The following is a 10,000-nucleotide window of genomic DNA, read 5'->3' as shown; positions in this document are numbered from 1 at the left end:
TGGAATGACTTTGATCAGCTTGGGAGCGACTCGCACAAACCCGTGTTTATGGTTAAAAGCTTAACTGGCTTGGTAGTTCCCTCCCTTTCTGGCACAAAATGGCTGCTGTGCTTCACCCCGGTCGATGTGGTACATTGGTAATGGTTGAGGTGAGTTTCATAAAAGTGTCTGTGTGTAAAGGAGATTCGGGATTGGCCATCAAAATGCTTCACGGTCAGGGTGGTCACAAGAGTCCAGAGACATGAGGCTTGCATGTGACCTGACTGCATTTTTTCGGGGGACGCGCCCCCTTTCTGACATGTGTAAGTTTCTAGGTAAACACTACATCTCTGTACAGTGTAGTTTTGATCTAGACATTATGATTATGTACAGTGCAGTTTTGATAAAGACACTGATGATGTACAGTGGAATTTTGATGTAGACACTATGATAATGTGCAGTGTAATTTTAGTATAGACAGTATGACTATGTACAGTGGAGTTTTGATATCAACATTGTGACAATGTAAAGTGTAGGTTTGATACAGACACTATGACTATGTACAGTGTAGTTTTGATATAGACACTATGATAATGTACAGTGTAATTTTAGAATAGACATTATGACTGTATGCACAGTGGAGATTTTTATTGGCTGTAAACAGTGCTGGCAGGTCATGGAGTCCTCTGTCTCTACCCCAGAGGTGATGGAAGTATTGAGATTGGGGACTGAACAGTCCACCCTGTACCTGATGGCCAACGTTAGAACGTTAACCAAATAAGGTGATGCTCTGGGAATCACGGTTCCCTCTGGAGCTAGTCACAATCTGTTTCCTCATCACAAAGCCACGCATGGGAGAGTTTAAAAACTTAAACACAGATGGAGCGTACTGTCTGTGCAGCTCCTGTTCCCCCAACCCCCCCCCCCCCCCACACACACACACACAGACATGCACACACACATACACACACACATACTCACACATGCACACACACACATACAAACACACTCGCATGCACACACACATACACACTTGTATTCTCTCTCTCTCTCTCACACACACACACACACAGACACGCACGCACACACACACACACAGACATGCACACACACATACACACACACACACGCGATGCACACACACATACACACACACACTCGCATGCACACGCACATACACACTTGTATTCTCTCTCTCTCTCTCACACACACACACACACAGACACACAGACATGCACACACACATACACACACACACACACTCGCATGCACACACACATACACACTTGTATTCTCTCTCTCTCTCTCTCACACACACACACACACACACACACACACACACACAAAGCTAACAGGGTTAGGGAGAGAGGAGATTTACTGCCCTAATCAAAAGCTGGCCCACTGCTGGAAATTTACCATGAATGATGTCATGAAACTGTCTTCACGCTGATGTCCTGATTTACAGCATAATGTGAGATTCATTAAAATAAAAAAACTGCACAGTGGCCCCCCCGTTTTCCATGGTGCTCCACCGCTCGTTTCCAGGGAAGAGAACCCCCCCGCCCCCCAATGTACACTCACCATTTCCCCTTTGTTTCCTGGTCATGCTTTGCCCTCCCCCCACATCAATAATAACAATTACCTGCCTTCCGAGAAAACCTCGAACCCACTGCCAGCATGGCAGCTCTGACCCTCTAAAATCCTCCCCGAACCCCCCCACCCCCCGCCACCCTGCCACTGCAGCTCCTCTCTACATTGCGCAGACCCCAGTGAGATTCACTCAACCATGTCCCCCCCCCCGTCCCAAACGCAGAACCTGAGACACGGGAGAGTGCTCTGCAGCAGAGGGGGGGGGGGGGGGGGCTCGTCTGGGATCCCAGACGCTCAGATCTGCAGAGGTCTCGGAGATCTTACCTGGCGCACACGGTACCCTGTGCAGTCTGTGAGCAGACCCTGTGCAGTCTGAGAGCAGACCCTGTGCAGTCTGTGAGCAGACCCTGTGGAGTCTGCGAGCAGCAGTATGCAGACCCTGTGCAGTCTGTGAGCAGACCCTGTGCAGTCTGTGAGCAGACTCTGTACAGTCTGTGAGCAGCAGTATGCAGACCCTGTGCAGTCTGCGAGCAGCAGTATGCAGACCCTGTGCAGTCTGTGAGCAGACCCTGTGCAGTCTGTGAGCAGACTCTGTGCAGTCTGTGAGCAGCAGTATGCAGACCCTGTGCAGTCTGCGAGCAGCAGTATGCAGACCCTGTGCAGTCTGTGAGCAGCAGTATGCAGACCCTGTGCAGTCTGTGAGCAGCGGTATGCAGACCCTGTGCAGTCTGCGAGCAGCAGTATGCAGACCCTGTGCAGTCTGTGAGCAGACCCTGTGCAGTCTGTGAGCAGCGGTATGCAGACCCTGTGCAGTCTGTGAGCAACGGTATGCAGACCCTGTGCAGTCTGTGAGCAATGGTACTGTTGCACTGAAAGGTGTGTGTGCTGTCCTGTGGTACTGACAGGTGTGTGTGCTGTCCTATGGTACTGACAGGTGTGTGTGCTGTCCTGTTGTACTGACAGGTGTGTGTGCTGTCCTGTTGTACTGACAGGTGTGTGTGCTGTCCTGGTGTACTGACAGGTGTGTGTGCTGTCCTGTTGTACTGACAGGTGTGTGTGCTGTCCTGTGGTACTGACAGGTGTGTGTGCTGTACTGGTGTACTGACAGGTTTGTGTGTTGTCCTGTGGTACTGACAGGTGTGTGTGCTGTACTGGTGTACTGACAGGTATGTGCTGTCCTGGTGTACTGACAGGTGTGTGTGCTGTCCCAGTGTACTGACAGGTGTGTGTGCTGTCCTGTGGTACTGACAGGTGTGTGTGCTGTCCCAGTGTACTGACAGGTGTGTGTGCTGTCCTGTTGTACTGACAGGTGTGTGTGCTGTCCTGGTGTACTGACAGGTGTGTGTGCTGTCCTGTGGTACTGACACATGTGTGTGCTGTCCTGTGGTACTGACAGGTGTGTGTGCTGTCCCAGTGTACTGACAGGTGTGTGTGCTGTCCTGTGGTACTGACAAGTGTGTGTGCTGTCCTGGTGTACTGACAGGTGTGTGTGCTGTCCTGTGGTACTGACAGGTGTGTGTGCTGTAACAGTGTACTGACAGGTGTGTGTGCTGTCCTGTTGTACTGACAGGTGTGTGTTCTGTCCTGTGGTACTGACAGGTGTGTGTGCTGTCCTGTGGTACTGACAGGTGTGTGTGCTGTCCCAGTGTACTGACAGGTATGTGTGCTGTCTTGTGGTACTGACAGGTGTGTGTGCTGTCCCAGTGTACTGACAGGTGTGTGTGCTGTCCTGGTGTACTGACAGGTGTGTGTGCTGTGCTGTTGTACTGACAGGTGTGTGTGCTGTCCCGGTGTACTGACAGGTGTGTGTGCTGTCCCGGTGTACTGACAGGTGTGTGTGCTGTAACAGCGTAGGGGATGAAGACCTCAGGAAGCAGACGAACGTGGCGTCCTGTCGGGAGTTTGAACAGCTGCATTACTCATCGCGTTGCAGCGTTTGCCAGACGCTCGTATCACGGCAACATCACATTCGTTACATGCAGCCCATTCATACAGTGACAGGCTATTTTACTGGGCTGTTTCAGGTTCAGTACTGTGCCCGAGGGAACAACGACAGCAGCCCAGGTGGGAATCAAACCCGTAACCTACTTACAAGACTCGTCCTCCAAGTTTCACTCTACACTGCCAATGCCCAAGACCATTCCTCTTCGTATCGGGGGGGCGAGGCGGGGGGGGGCGGGGGGGGTGGCAGAGGGAGTCACAGGAGGTATGGGGGAGCGGTGGGTTTCAATAATGTACAAGGGGTGACACTGCCTTAATTCTCAAAAATTACTCTTGGATTCAGGTGCATCCCTGCCTCTCAGTATGAGCATCCCTGTCTTTCAGAACCAAGCCGAAGAGCACTTGACCATTCTGATTGAATGTAGGGGAATGGCTGGGGTGCACACAGACTTTTCTTTTAATCTAGATTTCATCTAACAGCGATGCGCTATCGCCCGTATCCACCATTATTTATTGGACGTCACAGTGTAGCACAAGTGAATCTAGGTTTTTGTGCTAAAAACATTGGCAGTAAAGTTGGGGAGCAGAGAAAGTGTTTATTTGCATGAGTAAAGCTGGTGGCTCGATGTGTAAGTCATTCTGGTTGAGAGCGTCTGCTAATTTCCTGTAATGTAATGTCTGTTAATATAGCAACACCTTCATTTGCCCCTTTCATTAATTTTATTTGCTATGATTCATCTGCCTAATTAGCTGGTGAATCATATGAAATGTCATAGTAACTATCGCTATGTTGCTATAAACTGGGTCATTAAGCAACATTACTTTTTTAAGATAATTACATCATGGGTGGAATCCACTGTTTTTGAATACCGTTAAACGTTTCGTTTTTAACGTATCTTTCGGCTCTGATTTATATCTGTGTGAAACTCACAGACTCTGCAGCTTCGCTGTTTCGTGTTGTGATATTTAGCTTCCTCTTCGGGGAAAAATACAGATTTATTGAGCAGCTGATTGTTGTTTTATTGAATTTCTTCTTCCCTCTGCGATCCATAAGAACGCTTGTCATTAGTGCTCTCACAAAAACATTTTAATGTGTTACATTTTTAAAAATAATAATAATAATAATAATAATAATACCACCCAGTCTAACAGGGATGGCACCTCCTCCGGCCTCTTGCCCGCATGCCCCCCAGTTGGAGGTCTACCCCCCAGGGATGGCACCTCCTCCGGCCTCTTGCCCGCATGCCCCCCAGTTGGAGGTCTGCCCCCCAGGGATGGCACCTCCTCTGGCCTCTTGCTCGCTGACCCCCGGCCTTCTGTGCCCGGTGTGAAAGACTGGCTTAGTGGGGGCTGGACACAGTGAGCAAAGTGTGCTTTTATAATAACCGCCCCACCCCCCCGCCCCGCCCCCATCCCGGTTTATTCGGCGTTTTATAGCGCCGCTGTGTCACCACAAACGACCCGAGGCTGAGCAGGCCAGCTGGAGACCTCGAGCCCCTCGAGCCCTCCGTCCAAAATAAAGACACTCCACTGCCCCATTCCCCCCCCGGAACCCTTCACCAACATTACTCTCCAATAACACCTGATGGCTGCAATTTCACTTTTTTTTTCTTAAAAAAAAAAAAATCTGATTTCAGATCTATTATTCATTTTTTTTTCCTGCACTTGACCGTGTTCTGAGCCCCAGCCGTGAGCGATACTGTGGCGGAACTACTGACCAGGCAAGGTTAAATACTCTTTTTTTTTTTCTTTCTTTAAAATAAATAAATAAATAAAAAATCCTTGGCTAACCCTCTTAATAGTGAAGACTTTGTGTTTTAAAAAGCGCGGCGGCACTGCTTACTAGTGTAAATAAAAGGAAATTAATTAAACGCTGGGCGGTTTTGGTGTGGCGCCATGGAAAGAATACACAATCCGGGCGCGCGTGCCAAATCCAGCGCCGTTTGGAAATGGAGGTGATCAGTCATATTTTCGCTCTGGGGCTTTTTGACAGTGGGGGTGCAAGATCACCAGGAGGCTGGCCCAGCAATTCAGACAAATTGGACTGAGCTCAGGGTGGGAGGCAGACACGGGGAAGGGGGGAGGGGGGGGGTGGGGGTGGAGGTGGAGGTGTGGGTTCCCCAAAATCTGTGTGGTTCTGTGAAAGACGGCACTGGGGAATGAGAAGGCAACATGAAAAAGTGCATTAATAATCCATGATGAACAGATGTGCATTAACAAATCCATGCTAACAATGGCATTAACAAATCCATGCATAAACAAATGTGCATTAACAAATCCATGCATAAACAAATGTGCATTAACAAATCCATGCATAAACAAATGTGCATTAACAAATCCATGCATAAACAAATGTGCATTAATAAATCCATGCATAAACGAAAAACATGATACAATGTAAAAACCATTAATTCATAATACCATGCATAAACAAATGTGCATTAACAAATCCATGCATGAACAAATGTGCATTAATAAATGCATGCATGAACAAATGTGCATTAATAAATGCATGCATGAACATGGGGGGCGGTGGGGGGGCGGGTCCCAGTGATCTGCGGTTCCTAAGGCTGTTTCATGGACCTGATGATTCATATTAAATTGGCGGGAGAATTTTTTTTTCCTCAAAAGTTGGAAAATGCTACTAAATGACTGGTAAGAATCCCGTGATAAACTCGTGAGTATTATTCATGCACACTCTTTAACACAATTTCATGTTTTTTTTCGCGAGGTGGTCAAGTCAGTTTGTGTTTTCCTAAGAAGTATAACTGTTTATTTATCACAGAATGCTGTCAGCACCTAACATGGGTCATTTCTGCTTCTGTGATTTAAGGCTTTGTTTTGTCCAGAAATGCTTGGTCCAGACGTGTTAATTAGAGTTGTGTAATTAAACGCCCTACCTCTGTTCCAGCTCATGGGAGTGGGAGAGCGGATTATTTTCAAATGGAATAAAATTTTGTAATAATAATGTCAACATTCATGACATTTCACAGACTTCATGAAGTTTAGTCACGGTCATTGGAAATTATGGCCAGGTCACTTTGGAGCAGTAGTTGGTCTTTTCATTGGAAATAATGTTCTTTAAGAATATCAAAAAATAAAGAAAAAGTTCAGCCAAAAACAGTCAGCTATTTCATTTATTGGCCTAAACTGTGTGTATCAAACCTCGGTCTTGTACAGCCATGAGATACACTGGAGACCCCAGCCCCGGTCCTGGGGACAGAGGGTCTGTTGGGGTCCCCAGCCCTGGTCCTGGAGGATGGAAGTGTGTGCACAGTTGCTTTCCAGATCTCCACTGGTTAGCTGGGTCTGAACTGGCTGCTGGCTTTATCGGTGAGTGTGCTTGGGCGTGTGTTTTCGTGTTCCTGTGGACATCTTTGGTTTATGTTCCCTGCATGTGTGCGCATGGGTGTGTGTGTGTGTAAACATGTGTTTGCGCTTGCTCTGAGATTTTATCCCAATCTATTTAGCCATTTTCAACCAATTGCCTCAAACAGCACTTAAGTAAGAACACGTTTCCACCCGAGTCCCACCCCCCCCCCCACACGTTAATGATGAAATGTGTCATTACCCAGATAACAAATAAAAGAGTAACGATCCAGCCGGTTTAGAAATTAAGATCTAAACTCTGGGGTGGGCAAACCAGCGGCATCTTTGTTTGGCCCCTCCTCAGGGAGGCCTCTTTTGGAAAAGGGGGTGGGGGGGTGGGGGAGGAATTACCTGCCCGGGCAGCCGCCACGTCGCCGGCGTGCGGTGATTGATTGGTCGTGACTTAATGACAGCGCCCTGTTCCGTGGCAGGCCTGAGCCCTCACAGACAGCCTCAATCAAACTCAGAGTAATGCCTGTAAGCCCTGTAATAGTGGCGGAGCTGGGCCAGGTTGGGGTTTGGGTTTGAGGGTCTGTCAGAAACTCGGCGCTGGCAGCGGGGGGATGGGGCGGAGGGGGGGGGGCTGTCCAGATTAAGCCTAGGGGGTGTTTGGGGGTATTGGGGGGGGGGGGTGGCAGGGGGTTCTGAATTTAGGGGCTGTGAGGAGCAAGGCTGTGACAGCTGGGGGGGACTGAGGCCCCCTGTCTGTAGCGGGACAGTGAAACAGGGGCTTGTTACAGCCCTTCACATCTGGGGAGGGAGGGAGGGCATGGGTAGTGGTGGGGGGGTGTATGTGTGTGTGTGTGCGTGGGCATGTTTTACTATCTTTGTGAGAACCGAATGTCCCCACAAGGATAGAAAGATGAGTAAAACTACACAAGGTGGGGACCTTTTGCTGGTCCCCACAAGTTCAAGAGGCTTTTTTAGGGTTAGGACTTAGGGTTAGGGTTACAATTAGGTTAAGGTTAGGGTTAAGGTTAGGCATGTAGTGGTTGGGGTTAGGGTTAGGGTTAGAGGTTACGGAATGAATGTAATCAATGGGAAGTCCTCACAAGTACAGCAATACAAACATATGTGTGTGTGTGTGTGTGAGTGTGAATGTGCGTGTGTGTGCGCGCGTGTGTTTGTGTGTGTGTATGTGTGTGTGTGTGAGTATGTGAGTCTACAGTTAATGTGTACACTAGTGCGTGATTACACATTCAGGTAGGTGTGGCAGGTTAGTATGGTTAGCAGTGGTGTGTAGTATGTGTTAGTATGGTCGTATGTGTTTAGTATGTGTTTAGCAGTGTTATGTGTTTAGTATGGTAGATGGTCGAGTGTAAGCATGTGTCGAGTGTTGCATGTTAGACAGATTGCAAGCATGTGCATGGTGTGACTGTCAGCCACTGGCTTGTGGTCATGTGATCTCTCTGCCTGAAGCAGCATCAGCTCGTCAATCAGGGGCTGTCAGAAAAACTGGCCACGCCCACATTATGAGTAAATTCACGGCTAGACTAGAGATTTCCATAACTAAACATCTATAAGAAAAATGGGCATCACTTTACTCCGTAAAGCCTACATAACATGGACATAACAGCATAACCAGTCGTGATAGCATATTACAGTTTATGAGCAGCATCAAAGCACTTCAATAATGCAGTGATTTTATGGAATTATTTTGAATTGTTTTGCCCATTGTAAAAATTTTCTGCTTTTATGACAGTGTTATGCTATTTTCCACAGGCTGTAATGAACTGTGACGTCTGGTTATTACAAATGATATGACATGGCTCTGCCTGAGTTACATTGGCTTTGTAGCGTATATAGATTAAGTAAAACGTTTGCGGGAAGAAAAAAAAAACAACAGAAACAGAAAGGTAGAAAGATCTCTCCAGCATTAGAACTCCGGACGAACCCGTCTCCATCGCGGTGCGGCCAAATGCATTTCTGTTACGTTTCTCATTTTTCCAAGTGATCGATTTGCGCTGGAGTCTGAGGCGATCGAGGGCTTTTTTTAACACGTGACCTCAGTTCCTCCTCTGGAAATGACTTACATCCTGCTCTTTGAGCTCATTGGCTACGGCACGTTCCTGCTCTTTGAGCTCATTGGCTACGGCGCGTTCCTGCTCTTTGAGCTCATTGGCTACGGCACGTTCCTGCTCTTTGAGCTCATTGGCTACGGCACGTTCCTGCTCTTTGAGCTCATTGGCTACGGCACGTTCCTGCTCTTATAAACTTTGGAAACAGAACGGGTAAGTTCCCTTGCTCTGGAGCTCATGGTCGGCCAATCTGCTCTTTACGCTCATTGGTCAGTGACGTTTGCCTTCTGAGCGTCGAGGGCTACACGTGCACGTTCCTCTCTTTGAGAATGACTACGCATCCTGCTCTTTGAGCTCATTGGCTACGGCACGTTCCTGCTCTTTGAGCTCATTGGCTACGGCACGTTCCTGCTCTTTGAGCTCATTGGCTACGGCACGTTCCTGCTCTTTGAGCTCATTGGCTACGGCACGTTCCTGCTCTTTGAGCTCATTGGCTACGGCACGTTCCTGCTCTTTGAGCTCATTGGCTACGGCACGTTCCTGCTCTTTGAGCTCATTGGCTACGGCACGTTCCTTTTGGCCTCGCGAGTATCCCCGGTTTTAATTGGATCATTAATTTCACAGCGTTGGAACGTGTTTCTAATTGTCAGGCTGGGGACTGCTGTCGGAGCAAGCTAACTGTGTTGAGTTGATTCAATGAAACCAGCCAAAGGAGGCTGCTGCCCAGAACAAGATTGCATGTTAGCCTACAGCAGTCAGAAGAAGAGCTAATTCATTGTTTTAAACTTTGTTTTGATCTGGGGCGGCACGGTGGTGCAGTAGGTAGCACTGTCACCTTACAGCAAAAAAGTTCAAATCTTGGCCGAGTTTATTGTCTCTCCAGAAGGTAGTGTGAAAGCACACACACACACGCACGCACACACACAGACAGACACTCTCACACGCACACACACACACACACGCGTGCACACACACATACGCACAACCGCACACACACACACACACACACACACACACACACAACACAGCACACACACACACACACACACACACACACACACACACACACACACACAGACACACACACACATTCACACACACAC

This window comes from Anguilla rostrata, chromosome 2, assembly GCF_018555375.3.
Source record: "Anguilla rostrata isolate EN2019 chromosome 2, ASM1855537v3, whole genome shotgun sequence".
NCBI classification, from domain to species: domain Eukaryota; kingdom Metazoa; phylum Chordata; class Actinopteri; order Anguilliformes; family Anguillidae; genus Anguilla; species Anguilla rostrata.
The sequence above is the reverse complement of the archived record's forward strand: the minus strand, read 5'-3'. Positions refer to the sequence as shown.